Source organism: Bos taurus, chromosome 7, assembly GCF_002263795.3.
Source record: "Bos taurus isolate L1 Dominette 01449 registration number 42190680 breed Hereford chromosome 7, ARS-UCD2.0, whole genome shotgun sequence".
Taxonomy (NCBI): domain Eukaryota; kingdom Metazoa; phylum Chordata; class Mammalia; order Artiodactyla; family Bovidae; genus Bos; species Bos taurus.
Genome location: NC_037334.1, coordinates 79,087,487 through 79,102,637, shown reverse-complemented (window position 1 = coordinate 79,102,637; position 15,151 = coordinate 79,087,487). Strand labels below are relative to the sequence as shown.

The 15,151-nt window shown below is 39.4% G+C and overlaps 1 protein-coding gene across 3 annotated transcripts in view; it reads right to left on the bottom strand.

The window, feature by feature from the left end:
• LOC112447478 (teneurin-2) overlaps positions 1-15,151 on the bottom strand; it is a 426,777-nt gene that overhangs the window by 230,598 nt on the left and 181,028 nt on the right. The window lies entirely within an intron of this gene.

Genomic DNA, 15,151 nt, shown 5'->3' with positions numbered 1-15,151 from the left:
CAGGCATTGAACCTGAGTCTCCTGCATTGCAGGTAGATTCTTTACCATCTGAGCTACCAGGAAAGTACAAGAGGAGCAGGGACAAATGAAAATCAAGAAAACATTCAGTTTTCAAAGAATGACTTCATGGATTAATTTCTATTATACTAACTAACAAAAAAAAAAAAAAAACACTGTAAACATTATAGATAGGAAGGAAGGAATAAAGAAAAAGTTTGCTTCTTGTGTGGTGAAGATGGTAACACTATGCTATTTGGAAAGCCTGAATGTAATTCAGTATTTGTAAGGGCCTAAAGGAGAAGAACAAAACAGCCATCCCCATACGTCATTTCTGTAATGGCCAGGCCATTAAAGAACCAAGCCTGAAGCCTACCTTGAATGTAGGAACAATATTTGTGCACGCTACCAAAGTTGCGTAAAGCAGGGGCCATCAATAAATCATTTCATTTGAGAAATCTCAGGTATGTCCAAAACACATGCACATTTTCCTCTGCAGGCACCTCCTTCAGAAATTTATAAATAGATTGTCAGCAAAGTAATAAAGGCACTTGTTATTTTTATTCCTTAGCAACTAGACAAAACGCACTTGTCCCGTCACTTCATTTGCCCACTAACAAGACATCTGAAAGTCATAAAATTAAAGTGCTTTGCTTTAGCTATACCCAGACAACTCAAGAGTGACAACAGAAGCAGTTAGTAAATTATGGGGCCCAGGGAATCATTTAGAGGAAAGGTAAGAGCCTAAGCCAACACGTTCAGGGATGCTGAGACATCATGTCATTTTCCACGCATGCTGCATGACCACACACGTGCAGCAAACTCCCTGTCAGTTTCCCTGGGATTCCTGCTTTTTTGCTTGAGTGACTGTGCTGCTGCTGCTGCTGCTAAGTCACTTCAGTCGTGTCCGACTCTGTGAGACCCCATGGACTGCAGCCCACCAGGCTCCTCCATCCCTGGGATTCTCCAGGCAAGAATTCTGGAGTGGGTTGCCATTTCCTCCTCCAATGCATGAAAGTGAAAAGTGAAAGTGAAGCCGCTCAGTCATGTCCGACTTGTAGCGACCCCATGGACTGCAGCCACCAGGCTCCTCCATCCATGAGATTTTCGTGGGGTGCCATTGCCTTCTCCGTGAGTGAGTGTGCTTACACACAAATGAATGGCAGAGACAGAAATACAGGGATGTCCTTAAGTTGGCTTGATCTGATTTTATTTTTTTTGGAAGTCATTCTCACATGTCAGTACTTAATTGGGGAATCCTCATGGTGTGTAAACTATCTCAGCCCTGTGGCATCACTGGGAAAGAACTACATTAGGCCTCCGGGTCCAGTCCCAGATTTAGAGCAGCAATTCCCAAATCTGAAAGATGCTCTAAAGATTTCCTTCAAGAAAGGGTTCACGGAAAGTCTGAAAACTGCCACCTCCCCTTTTTGAATGATCTTCATGCACATTACCACATGAAAAGTTCTGAGAATTCTCAGGAGCTTGATTCTTTAATCTATACTCTCAGTATTATTTGACCATAGAATTGGGTGGGGAAGGGGATTCTTAATATCTTTTGGACATAGTATCTCACAAAACATAGTTTGGAAAATTTTGCTCAGTAAAGAATAATAGTACTATCAATTATATGTACTAAAAATACATACTATATTATTATATATTATTACATGTCACAACAGGGCAGATCCCTGAATAAGTGAATTTTTGTTTGTCTGTTTTGTTTCATAGCTTATACTGGTTCTCTTGACAGCAAAATCTATGTACATTCTAGTGAATACTTAATGTGGATCCACAAAATGGACCCCATCACACAACTGATTATGTCTTTACCACTTCAACAGCAATATCAGAGAAGATATATAATAAAAACTTGACTATCAAGGTGGTTATGATATAATTAGGCATTATAATCTTTATGAAAGATTATAAGATAATATGTATGACTTTTACACTTTCATGGGGCAGAGTTGAAATATTTAATAAATGTAGATTGTACGTATTCAGCACTTTTTATGTGGTCCACACTCTTACATTTACTTTAAATGTAATAATTCATTTGTACCTACAGGCAAATAGGCAAATAAGGTTCTAATTTCTTCCAGTTTTTCAAACAAGGCCATTACGGAACTGAGAAGTTAAGCAACTTGTACAAGGTCACACAGCTAGTAGTAAATAACAACAGTGGAAAAAAGATAACACAGAAGTCGTGTGAACATCATGACAGATCAATTGACAGTGAATATGAATGCTTTGGGCTTCCCAAGTGGCGCTAGAGGTAAAGATCCCTCCTGCCAATGCAGGAGACATAAGAGATGCAGGTTCAATTCCTGAGTCAGGAAGATTCCCTGGAGGAGGGAATGGCAACCCACTGCAGTATTCTTGCCTGAAGAATCCCATGGACAGAGGAGTCTGCTGGCTACTGTCTCTAGGGTTGCAAGGGTCAGACAGGACTGAAGCGACTTAGCACATACCCACAAGAATGCTTTACTCTGATAAGCCAAAGACAGAATCAGAAGATATTTTTTCACAGAAAAATAAGAGATTTTTAAACTACAATACAGAATTTTCCTTATAATTAAAATGCCTACAAATTCAAATGTATAATCAAGTTTACACTAGTTTGTGGTTTAAGTTTTACACACATTTCCTACATTCACAAGCCCAGATTCATACCAAATTAGCACAACACCAGGTAATGGGGCTTCCCTGGTGGGCTCAGATTGTAAAGAGTCTGCCTACAATGCAGGAGACCCAGATTCGAATCCTGTGCTGGGAAAGCCCCCTGGAGAAGCGAATGGCAGCCCGCTCCAGTATTCTTGCCTGGAAAATCCCATGGACAGAGAAGCCTGGTGGGCTACAGTCTATGTGGTCGCAAAAAGTAGAACACAACTAAGCGACTAACACAGACACACACAGGCAGTGGAGAGGTATCATCAGTTCTATAGTTACCTGTGTGGTGTGTGACCTGCCAATACACTACACAAGTATAAGTATTTTCAGCCCACGGAAAATATGGCAGGTTTTTAAAAACATGTTCCAAACAAAATCTGTCATTGGTTCAATCACTTTAATAAGGGTCATTTTCACATACAAAACAAACACCCTATTCTTCAACACCTGAACACAAGAACAGATCCATCTGTCATCTTTATCATTTGGCTTCAGATCAATTGATTATTGACAGGCTATGTCTGCTCTGGACAGTATCAACAGAAATATTCATCTCTAGTAGGAAACCAGTGCTCAGGCTTCTTTTCTGCACAGAGACCTTGTCCTTGTATTTCACCAAGCTGAAAGCAGCTCCTATTGATTTCAGGTTGGACTGAATTTGTTACAGTTTCTACAGCAGTGGCAGAAACTCTATTTGGTGATATTATTAATGTAAAGGTGAAAGCATAGATTTGAAAAGGTGACTATTAGAAATGCTATGAATTTCAGGCAAATCTGATAATTGTGACATGTTTTTTTGTTTGTTTGTTTTGCTAGACAGTTTTACAAATTGGGTAAGGGGATTAAGCATTGATTTAATTATCTAATAAACATCTAACAAATACCAAAAAGAAAATATTTCTAACTTCATTCTTAAAGTCAAACTGATCCAAATTTTGTCATGTTAAATGAATACAATGACATCATAATTAAAATCAATATACACATGTGTGTCCATACATATGTATATAGGTTCATTTACTGTAATGTCCAGAAGAGTCAAAACAATTATAAACTCAATGTAGTCCAAATCACTAAACACTGCTAAGACAAGACAAGCCACTCTGTTTACTACCACACATTATTTGCCTAATGGACTTTTACAGACGTATCTAGAAATGTCCAGCGGGGCTTCCCAGGTGGCACCATGGTAAAACTCGCCTACCAAAGCAGTAAACACAGGAGACCTGAATTCTATCCCCAAGTCGGGAAAATCCCCTGGAAAAGGAATGGCAGCCCACTCCAGTTTTCTTGCCTGGAAAATTCCATGGACAGAGAAGCCTGGTGGGCTACAGTCCATGGGGTTGCAAAGAGTCACACACGGATGTGCCTGAGGGACTGAGCACACGTGCTAGAAATGCCTAACACGCATATTCTCACCATGGGCTGTTTTTGAGACGCTCCCTTTCAGCTGAACACTATTTAACAGCTACAAATTGGAGACCTATATTAAGACTTTATCCATTTTAAACCTATGAGCCTGACAGTTGATTTAATTCCCAATTTGAGAGTCAAGACACCTCTCTGCTACTATCTTTCACATTGCCTGCATCTCAGTCATGTCTGACTGTTTGCGACCCCATGGTATGAGCCTACTAGGCTCATGTCCATGTCCATGGAATTTTCCAGGCAGAAATACTGGAGTGGGTTGCCATTTACTACCCAGGGGATCTTCTGGACCCAGGGATGCACCTTGTATCGCTTGCACTGACAGACGGGTTCTTCACCACTGTGCCACCTGGGAAGTGCAGCTTTCATGTCACTGTTACACAAAGGTTTCCATGCAACAAATTTCTGTACAAATTCCTGAGCAGATCTTAACTATGTGTTTATGTGTACCTAAAATGACTGCTATAATGATATTCGAAGTTCAGTGATGCTGTCAGCTAAGCCACTACTTCTTCAGGTTCTCAAAGTGAATAAACTTCAAAATGAAATTTCTTCCCTGCTCCATGTAAATTTCCTCATGAAGAAATAGAAAAATAGAGTGCTTGGTACCTAAATAAGTAGAAGAAATCAGAACAGCTTGAAAGCATGCATAGTGTCTTGCTTTTCCAACGTGATTATTTCTCTGACAAAAAGTAGCAAATGTTGTACATAAGTGCCTCTGCCAGTGGTTCAAAATTGAGCCCCACACACTACACTGGCTTAACTATTAGGCATCTAAATGGAGCATGCGAAAAAGCCATAGTGTGTGCAATGCCTGGATGGACATGGTGGCTACTTGGAGCTGTTGAATGTGAAGGGAGTCAACAGGGATTTATTGGACTCCCACAGAGTGGAAAACCGCATATTACCAAAGGGTTTGAGGTACATTTTTAAAGAAGAAGAAAAGAGCTTGCTTTTTAGCTGTAAACATGCAGGGTTCCAAAGGAGTGCTAAGAAGCTGTGAAAATGGTCATTATGCAGCAGCTTCTGAAGGACTGCTCCTCCAGTTTCCTCCAATTCATCCTCAGAAGTCATAAATGCTGAATGCTGGTATGCTATTATGACATAATAAGAGATGTATATGAGGTTCCTGGCACAGAGCTCCAAAACCCTTGTACTTTCCTGAGTGACAGGGTTGAGAGGAGTGTCCTTTGTTATTCGTAACAAGTTCCTTTCAACCATATTTGAGTTTATGTTAATCAGGTGACTTTGGGAAAATCCTTAAAGATGAGGAGGCTGGGTGGCTGGCTGCCAGGAGAACCAATCTTGGAATCAGAAGGTTGGCACTTTCAGCTCCACTCTCAGACCTCTGGGGACAAGGGAGGGGCTAGAGATTGAGTTCAATCACCAATGGCCCAGGAGTTAATCAATCAGTTATACCTTAGTCATTCATGTCTATGTAATGAAATCTCCATAAAAACCCTAAACATCAGGGTTTGGAGAGCCTCCAGGTGGGTGAACACTTGAGGTCCTAGGAGGGGGATACACCTGGAGAAGGCATGGAAACATGGACCCACATACCTAGTTCTATACATCTCTTCCATTTGGCTGATCTTGAGTTGTACCCTTTATAATAAACCAGAAAAGTAAGGAAACTCCCTGAGTCCTGATTAAGAGTTGATCAGTCAAAAGTACAGAAGTTCCCGGAATGTGCAATTGGCCATCTGAAGTTGGGTACTGTATTAAGTGACTGAGCCCTTAACCCTTGGGATCTACACTAACTCCTGGTGGTTAGTACCAGAATTGAGTCCAATTGTAGGACATCCAGTTGATGTATACAGAAAATTGGATAATTTCTTGGTGTGGAAAAACTCATGCATTTGGTGTCAGAAGTGTTGTATGGGTAAAAAATAGATCTTAAGAGTTGAAGAGCGTTACAAGGTTTGTTGTCGCTGTTTAGTCACCAAGTTCTGTCCAAATATTTTGCAAACCTGTGGACTGGAGCCTGCCAGGCTTCTCTGTCCATGGGATTTCCCATGCAAGAATACTGGAGTGGGTTGCCATTTCCTTCTCCAGGGGATCTTCCCAACCCAGGGAATGAACCCTTGTCTCCTGTATTGACAGGTGGATTCTTTACCACTGAGCCATCAGGGAAACTCAATTATAAGATTATCAACACTTACCTACCAGACGTATCTACCCAGGTGGTACAGTGATAAAGAATCTGCCTGTAAAGGCAAGAGATGCAAGAGAAACAGGTTTGATCCCTGGGTCAGGAAGACCCCTGTATTCTTACATGGAAAATTATATAGACAGAGAAGCCTGGCAGGCTACAATCCATGAGGTCACAAAGAGTAGGACATGACTGAGTGCATACACACACACATGCTTCACTTTATTCAACGGTCACCTTGTTGAAAGCAGGTTTGTTCATAAAACATCTCCAAATGAAAATTAAAATAATGTTTTAAAAATTCCCTTACTTTCCATATATAATTGACCCTCACTTGGCAGGGGTTCCCTGGTTACTCAGACAGTAAAGAATCTGCCTGCTATGAAGGAGACATGGGTTCAATCCCTGGGTAGGGAAGATACCCTGGGAAGGGATTGACAACTCCAGTATTTTTGCCTGGGAAATCCCATGGATAGGTGAACCTGGAGGGCTAGAGTCCATGGGGTCACAAAGAGTCAGATATGACTGAGCAACTAACACTTTCACTTGGCAGAAATGCCCAAGATCCCCTTTATTGTTCTCCCAATTTGTTTTCAAGGTTTAACAATTCTTAGTCATTCCAGCTAGAGGAGGGGTTTACCAAACAAACTTGAAATCCATAAATTTTGCAAGAAAAGTCAGGAGAAATTCCAAGCATATTTGTGTTGCAGTCTTGGTTCAACAACTTTGATTTATTCTGAAGTGAATTTTGAGGAAGATTATCACCAATCTCTTAATATTGTTGTGAAATCCCATGGACAGAGCCTCCTGATGGGCTATAGTCCATAGGGTCACAAAAGAGTCGGACAGGACTTAGTGACTAAACAACATATTTATATCACATAACGTATTTGAATGGCTAAGCTCACCTAATCAATTTTCCTGAAAATGAAATTTTAATACTATATTGGCTTGTTTTATAAACATAACCATGTTTCCAACTATTGTCATGAAAGAGTTTTTCATAATCCAGGCTCCCAGATAAATCCTAAGAGAGATTTGACAATATTAACCTGGAATCTAAGTTACTTAAGTTTGAATTTCAACTAAACCTCACTTAAGATATACAACCCTGAACAAATTAGTTAACTTTCATATGCCTCAGTTTCCTCATTTACAAAAAGCATAAACTATATTTAACTGGGCTGTTGTGGAATTAAATGAGTTGATCGTGGAAAACAGAACAGTTACTGGCATAGTAGGCGCTATGTAAGAATTCACTACTATGAGAACTCAAAGAAGTCAATTCATAACAATGTTTAATTCAAGGACCAGAATGCTGTTTTGGCCTTTATGATATGTTTTGAAAACAAGATGATAAACTAATTAAATTTAAATGACCCCAGGCTTGAATATTTAAACTTGTTACACAGTAATAATATAATTCTTTATTTTTTCCTTTAATGATGATTTTTTTTCTGAACTCTCAGAAGCACACTTGCAACAATTCTAATACCAGCAGGAAGGAAGATTACATCACTAGTTCATCAATATAGGTAACCATTAAAACTCATTGCAATTTTATGGTGACAGCTACCCAAAGAAAGGGGGAATAGACACTATCAGAAATGGGCAGGACGTGGAGTAGACAGAAGGAAATGGACAGTATCTTTCATTAGATAAACACTCATAACATCTACAGTAATTTTTAAAAATCCTATATTTTCCCCTCCCTATGGTTGTTCTTCAATGGAGGCAACTTTTTAAATTTTATTTTTTTAATTGGAGGAAAACTGTTTTGCAATGTTGTGTTGGTTTCTGCCTCACAACAACACAAATCAGCCATAACTATATATATATCAGCCCCCTTTTGCTCCTCCCTCCTCCGCCCATCTCACCCCTCTAAACTGTCGCAGAGCTCCAGGCTAGGTCCCTATGTTATGGAGCAACTCCTCACCAGCCACCTGTTTTACACACAGCAGTGTATATGTGTCAGTGCTGTTCTCTCCATTTGCCCCACTTTCTCCCTCCCTCGCTGTGTCCACACGTCTGTTCTCTATGTCTGCATCTCCATTCCTTCCCTGCAAGGAGGTTCATCAATACTATTTTTCTAGATTCCATATATATGTGTTAATACACCCTATTTGCTTTTCTTTTTCTGATTTACTTCACTCTGTATAACAGGCTCTAGGTTTACTCATCTCACTAGAACTGACACAAAATCCTTCTTTTTCATGGCTGAGCAATATTCCGTTGGATATATGTACTACAACCTCTTTATCCATTCATCTGTCAATGTATATCTAGATTGTTCCTATGTCCTAGCTATTGTAATAGTGCTGCTATGAACTTTGGAGGACATGTGGAGACATCTTCTTTATAATAGTCACTGAAGAGTTTCCTTTGAGTGTTTTCCTTTTCCCTTTCATCCTTTCTTTCCTCCCTCCCTTCCTATTTTCCTTCCTCTCTCCCTCCCTTCCTTCCACCTTTTTCCTTCCTTCCATACAACATTGACAAGACCCCCTTTGTATTATGCACTCCTTTAGGCACTAGAGCTATGGCAGTGAATAAAACACAATCCTTGCCTTCAAGATCTTCACTGGTTTAGTGGAAGAAACTGACACATAAGCACATCATCAGTCAACAAAATTAATATGAAGACAGTCCAATACTTTGGCCACCTGATGCAAAGAGCCAACTCACTGAAAAAGACCCTGCTGCTGGGAAAGACTGAGGGTAGGAGAATAAGGGGGTGACAGAGGATGAGATGGTTGGTTGGTATCATCAACTCAATGGACATGAGTTTGAGCAAACTCCAGGAGATAGTGAAGGACAGGGAAGCTGGGTGTGCTGCAGGCCATGGGGTCACAGAGTTGGGCACAACTGAGTGACTGAATAAGAACATGAAGACAGTTACATATGGAAGCCAAACTATAGATGGGAGACCCTAAGGAGGTTGGAAGGAGAGATAAGAAAGGCTTTTTGAAAGAGAAACTGATTGAGTCAATCAATTTGGAGAATGACTCATGGGAGATTAGGGCAGTTGTTCACAGAGGGGAAGACTGACAAAGACAGGATATTTGGAAGCCCCATGATTTGTGTAAGGGACAGAGAATGAAGTCTCTGTTGTTGGACTATGTACACTCTGTGCAATTTTCAAGGTTTTAGGCAACCACATGTGTTGTTCTTTAAAATATCCCTCAGGACTTCCCTATGGTCCAGTGGTTAAGATGCTGCACACCCAATGCTCCCAAAGGGGGCCCAGATTCAATCCCTGGTCAGAGAATTAGATCCCACATGCTACAACTAAGAATTCATATGCTACACCTAAAGATTCCATGTGCTGCTACTGGATCTGGAACAGCCAAATAAATAAATAAACAAAATCTCTCACAGAATGTACAATAGAAGCAGAGATACTTGTATTTTTGAATATATACATTTTTTCAGAAAGACACTAGGTCCTTCCCAAGATAAATAATAATTGGAAGACTTATTTGTGACAGATTATCCTGGGCACCACAAACAGGAGTAAACCTTACAGGCCTCATGGAGCTTATACTCAAGCAGGAGAGGGAAAATAAGCACAGTTCAACAGCATAAAATGAAAATATTCTTTTTGTTTTCAAATAATGAACTAGATCTAATTTAAACTATGAAAAGAAATTAGTGAACTAGATTACTAGCTTATCAGTAACTAAGTTCCTTACTAAGTTTAGTAATAAATTTTATTGTTAAGAGATTGAGTGCATTTGTTGATTCAATTCATGTATATTTATTGACATTTACTATGGTACAGATTACTGAATTATTAACAACTTGGTTTATTGGACTATATGCACAAACAAAATGGACACAACACAAAACCTTTGAATTCTATTCTTTCCCCTTTCTGTCCTCTGAATACTAGCAATAGAAAACAAGTTTTATTCCCTTCTCATCACAAAGATTTTATGACCCTCTCTAAGAATGTCCTTGAATATCAGGAAAATAATTGACCAGAGAGCAAGAACTGCAGCAGTCTGTCCATATTCATGATCCATTCTCTTAACTAAAATTGACAGATGTTTGCATTTTTTTAAAATGCTTGATTTAAACAATCTAAATAAGAAAACAATACATCAAGGTGTCTACGTAAACGTTGGCAGCCCAATGGCATTTTTAAAGAAATACATGAACCCACTGTGGGATCCTTAATGGACACAGAAGTCATGAAACCTCAATAAGAAATGTAATGCCAACCACAAGTTATCTAATATTTCAAAGATAACAACATCCTGTAATGTTATACAATAATTTTAAGGCAGATTGAACGTAGTCTTGCAATTTTCATGGGGGAAGAAAGTCTGCACATTTTTGTGATTTTTCTTTTTTGACACATTAATTGCTCTTCCATACACAAGGAGAACAAAAGCAGCAGCATGCCATATTTATTCAATGAAGGGGGAGCCACAGGGGTTGTGGAACATTCTTTCTCCAACACTAGCCAAATTATCTCAGTGCCCAACTTGTAAGAGGCTGCAATAATACTCGATCATTTCAGAGTGCTGGTAGGGTTATGCATCATTTTAACAGCACGATGGCAGATTGTGATCATCTTCATGTTATAGGAATCTAGAGATAAGTGGCAGGCATGGTGAGTCATTTTCATACATCCTCATTCTGCAAGGAATCTTAAAGAGATAGTCAGAAATTGTTCTTCAGGCATGGAATGCATATTAACTCCAAGTGTTAAGCAGACTTGTGTACACTTGGAGGGTCATTGGTGAAATGATCATGGCTTTTGGTGTCTACTTTAAAGCAAGGGAGTGTGTAATAACGAACACTGATGTGTGGGGTCTTACCTAGTAAAAATATATCTCAGAATAAGGAAAGTTACACGAAATGGACTAGAAGCTCCATTAGGGCAGGGATATGGTCAGTTGCATTGACTGATTTGTATATGCAGAGTGTGTCACAGTACTAGAAACTTATTGATGTCTAATAAAAATCATTTCAAGGAATGAACAGACAAGCAATGCCTATTCAATAAATGTTCCCCACGTGCATTACTGTTAGCAATGCTCATGTAAAATAGTCCCTGTCAATATGAGAGGCTGGATATTTGACCATGAAAATACATCTTAAAACATCAAGTTTTTGTTTTTTTTTAACTTGTCATCATAACGTATTTGTATGCACTGAACAGCAACTGCTTAACTACTTGAATAAAAAAGACATTCAGCATGTTTATGCCAATTCAACTGCCATCAACATCCGAATACCCACAAAAAATCATCATCAGAGATAATCGGTTCTTTTGGTAAAGGCACAAAGCAGTTTGGAAAAACTTAATTGAAAACTGGACACAACTGGATGATGATTGATGATGAATGCAATAGTGATGAATTAATTTATTTCTTAATGAGCAGGCTGAGATCCTTCATTTCCTCTAAGAGATTAGCATATTTAAATACAATATGTTATGTTTCTCTATAAGATCTAATCTTTTAAGCACTATGCCTTATTCAAAGAGTATTTTAATAAAAGAGAAAGGGATAAAAATAATTCTGTGTGCAACTAAAGCTATAGAAGCACTTGTTCTAGGAGAAGGTGTGTCTGTAAATATGCTATTTGAAATACAGGAATGTTATTCTTAGGACCTGTCAAGCCAATAAGTCAAAAAACCTCAAATTCATATGATCTACCATTAAAACTATCTCATGTCCTAATACTAATACCCTCTGTGGTGTGTTGTGCTGTGTTTAGTCGCTCTTGTCCGACTCTTTGCAACCCTGTGGATTATAACCGGCCAGGCTCCTCTGTCATGGAAATTCTCCAGGAAAGAATACCGGAGTGAGCTGCCATGCTCTCCTCCAGGATTTTATATCAAATCACATTTCATGTTTCTGTTCATCTCTTCTTTGTGTGGGCCTTTTTTCTTTTCTAAACTTTAATTTCTTTTAGGTTTAATTAGTTTCTTTTCTCTTCAGTGTCCTTTTGAGGTATCTTAAAAGCAGAGACGAGGAATTTGATTTAAAATTAGTGTGACCTAAGAGTTAGTAAAGGATAGCGGAGAAGAAAGGCGTCACTTCACTGGAATGGTATTGTTTGAGTCCGTTTTCAGGCTCGAGGTGGTCAAGCTGATCTCAGTTGATATTTATTTCGTTATCATCTGCCTTGGTAAATATAGATTTGAGCTGGATCATTCCCCTCATTCAATTATAAGCACTTTACAGGGAGAGCCCAAGTCTTCGACTTCATTTCCACTCCCAAGAGTCCTTGGTAAACTCTGTCCAGAGAAGCTCAGAAAGAAGGCTGCTCCCAAGCTGCAAAACCCTAAATTTATATTACACAGAAGCTACAGAAGCAAAGGTTATCCACAGATCTCCCCAGGTCTGGATAGAAAAGAATATTGAAATAGAACTTTCCCCATGGATCTCATCAACTCACTTGGGGCACCAAGAGATCACCTGGGGCAATGTGAATTAACTCTTAGTTAATGGGATTTTTGACCAACCAGAACTTCTGTTGCTTTCCCACTCAAGATAGCAAAACTTTGATTGTGATGGTGGCATTCACAACAAGAAAGTTATCCCATATTGTCAGCTCCATAAATAATTGGGTCCCAGAAGGACTGGCAGAGAGCTTTGGTGATATATAGCTACCAAGTACACTGACAAATTGTGATCAGGCTGCCTTTGTTCGAAAAGCAGCCCGTCTCAATATAAACTCAGAATGGCAGGGGAATTGTGCAGCATAAAGCAGTCCAATAAATGAAGCTCCCATCTGTCACAGGGAGTTCCACCCTAGAACAGAGGTCACCAGATAATAATAATAATAATGAGAGCAATAATGTGAATAATGACATCATCATAATAATAGGTGAACACGCTGTAAAGAGTACAAGGGGTGCCCATTGTCAAACTCAGCCTCACTGAAGGGGAACTTTGACTGTCTTCCCACAAGATGGGCAAATCAAATTCAAATTCCTATTGTTCTCTGTAGGGGCAGAATCAGTCGTAGGGTTTTTAGTCCCACTGGCATCCTGTGAAACAAGGCAGCTGGGTGACAGGAAGAATTTGTCAGAAAACCATGAGTATACTTGACCCAATAGGGAAAAAGTACGGTGAGAAAATGCCCTAGTTTACTTACCATAGTATTAATAATAAAACCCCCTACATGCATTAATACTTCCCTAACTATGACATCTACCAAAGAGACAAAAATAAAAATGAAACAAAAAATTAAAAAGAAACAAAAATTTTAAAAAGAGTAGCCATTTCTGCTGACTAATAATTTCGCCTGATTGGACTTGTTAAATGTTCTATTCCTTCCACATTTCCTTCCACAAGGTTGGATGGGGATTACATTTATGGAACACCTACCATGTAAAGCCCATTGCTTTTTATACATTACCTGTGGAGTTGGCAGTATTAGTCCCATTTTTTGGTTAAGAAACTCAGAGTTAATAACTTTCTCAAGGATACATGGGGAGCCACTGGCCAAGTTAGAATTCACACCCAGTCCAGCCCCCTTCAAAGTTTGACCTTAAGGCTGACTATGCATCCCAAAGATATCCAGGTACAAATCCCCAGGACTGTGAATATGCCACCTTACATGGTAAAAGGGACTTTAAGTTAAAGATCTCAAAAGGGGAGATTATCATGGATTATGCAAGCAGACTCAATATCAAAGGGGTCCTTATAAGAGACAGGCAGAGGAAAACTTTAGAGAAGAATAAAGCTGGTGTGGAGGAAGCAGAGGTGGGAGTGATGTACTTAAGATGCAAGGAACATGGCCACACCTACAAGCTGAAGAACAAGGGAACAGATTCTTCCCTATGCTTCTGGAAGGAAAGAGCCCTGATGATACTTTGATTTTAGCTCAAAAAGGCTCATTTTGGACTTTCAACCTCCAAGACTATAAGATAATAAATATGTGCTGTTTTCATCTACCAGGCTTGCAATAATTTGTTACAGCAGCATTAGGAATCTAATACATTGACTCTTGTACAATATGGGCTTCAACCACACAGATTCACTTATGTACAGATTTTTTTCAGTGAATAATATCCAGTTGGCCTTCCATATCCACAGATGCAGAATCTGCAGATACCAAGAGCTGACTGTAATGCAGGAGTCCCCAACCTTTGGGATCTAATGCCTGGTGATCTGAAGTGGAACTGATGTAATAATAATAGAAATAAAGTACACAATAAATATAATGAGCTTTAATTGTCTGCAAACCATCCCCACTACCCTGGTCCTAGAAAAATTATCTTTCACAAAACCAGTCCCTGGTGCCAAAAAAGTTGGGGATTTCAAGAGCTGCCCAGGAATGGGGTGGTGTGGGTGTGGAGGGTTCTGGAACCAACCAGCAGATACTTAGTGATGACCATATGCACCTAAAGAGGAGATGCTTTCTTCACTAATGACTGAGAACACAGGCTACTCTTATATTCAGAGACAAAAGTCACCTCTGACATTTTTATTTAACTGCTATTAATGACATAAAGCTTGGAGGAAGGGGCTAATCAACAATTTCCTCCCAAAGGTACAGAAAAGAAATGGGGTCCTAATGGATCCTGCTAATCTCTTGATCTATGGAAAGTGAGTCGCCCCTGCTGACTTAAAAAAAAAAAATGCACAACTTGAGAGTCGTGAGTCAAATTTTATGTGGGGCAAAATGAGGACTATAGCCCAGCAGACAGCATATCAGAGAGCTCTGAGAAACTGCTCCAAAGAAGTAGGGGGGAATGCCAGTATATACGGAATTCTGGTGAAGGGGAAGTACATGCAATCAAGCACTTTTTTTTTCTTTTTGCAGGTTTTTGCTAGTCATGAGGAACAGATGTCACCATGAAGTGCTTTTCTAGATATGAGAAGATATAAGAATTGGGCTCATAAAATCGGCTCCTGAGAATATCTAACTGTCTGAAGA